This window comes from Conger conger, chromosome 2, assembly GCF_963514075.1.
Source record: "Conger conger chromosome 2, fConCon1.1, whole genome shotgun sequence".
Lineage (NCBI taxonomy): Eukaryota > Metazoa > Chordata > Actinopteri > Anguilliformes > Congridae > Conger > Conger conger.
The window spans coordinates 61,911,077-61,912,823 of NC_083761.1; positions in this window are offsets into that span (position 1 = coordinate 61,911,077).

Consider the following 1,747-nt stretch of genomic DNA (forward strand, 5'->3'; position numbering starts at 1 on the left):
CGGTCTTCTACTGTTTTGGTGGTAAATCTGACAGAATTAATCGGTTAATTTGTACACATGTAGTTCATGTCTATCTTCATAATGTTTTCCAGCCCGAAGAAAGGGAATGGTGGGTTTGGAGACCAGCGCTTATTTCTTTCAGAATGTTGTCCATGGCACTTTGAAGCCAGGAAAAAACTGAGCTACACTTTCATCCACGTCTTTACCCTCCGCAGATGCGGTCTTATTTCCCTCCCGTTGCTCCTCCTGTGTGCCCTCACACACCCTCCGCGGCAGGTCTCCCAGGCTGAGCTGCCCTGTTTCTGACTGCTGGGAAATGAGCTGTGGCAGCGCTCATGTTAGAGAGAACCACAGGAAGAGAAAATGAGCAGAAAAGGAGGGAGAGCACAGCTCCCTCCTGAATTGTGATGGCAAGTTGGCATGTGTGATTCTCCATTGCTAATGAAGTGAGCAGGAGAGCCATTGGCCTGAATTTGCTTCTGTTACACAGTAATCTCAGCAGAAGAGCTAAAGGGGCCACCACCACTTAACTCTCTGTGGAGAGCAGGCTCACATCACAGCATTAACTAAGAGTACATACTGATTTAATATACAGTCCCCTCCAAATGTATTGGAACAGCAAGGCCAATTCCTTTGTTTTTGCAATACACTAAATAAAAAGATGAAGATAAATAGATCTCAGAAGAGATTTCAGCATTTATTTCCTGGTATTTACACCTAGATGTGTTAAACTGCTTACAACATAGCCTCTTTGGTATCATACCACCCAATTTTTAGGTGAGCAAAAGTATTGAAACAGAGTATTTATGTAAATTAAAGTAAATAACACATAATAGTTTGTAGCATATCCCTTGCTTGCAATAACTACATCGACCCATTGACATCACCAAACTGTTGCATTCTTCTTTTGTGACACTTTTCCAGGCTTTTACTGCGGCCTCTTTCAGTTGTTGTTTGTTTCGGGGGTTTTTCCCTTCACTGGAAATAATGCTGGAAATAAAAGCTGAAATTCAGATCTGTCATCTCATGCACATATTTTGAAATTGAACTCAATTGTATTCACTGTTCATAAAAAACAAAGGAATTGACCTTGCTGTTCCAATACTATTGGAGGGAACTGAACATTTATGAAACTCTGTCAAGTCCATCCAAAATGTCTTAATCTTACCAGCATAAAACATGTGAGAACATTTATTTAAAGATCAAACATTCATGTCATTATTCCTGAATAATCTTGTTGAAATACCAATTAATGCCATTTAGAGACAATTAACAAGCTTAAAGGCATACTATGCAGGATTTCTTTCCTTGCTTCCTTCCTGTGTTTACAATCAAAAACACCCATTCTCAACCCTGCCTACATCCCCAAGATGATGAAGCTCACCCACCAACTGAAACAACTAGGTAGATATTTTATTGTGGCTAGCTGTCAGTAGCTTGTAACACCATATAGCAGACTACCATGTGATACAGTAGCTGAAATAGCAATGACCTAAGGAAACCGTGGTCTAATATGATTCATGGAACATCCTTCTATTATTGGACATATGCTTTTCAGTACATACAGAGGATGTTATCCAAATTATTATGATAAATTACAATGTATTACATTAGCCTTAATCAGAGTGTCTTAAGTTGCAAGTAAAATTAGGAGAATGATAAACAGTGACATAAACCAGATTAACAATACTCTTAAACCAGAGACAGAAGCTACTTGCAATGTTTTAAAGGGCTAATGTACCATTAG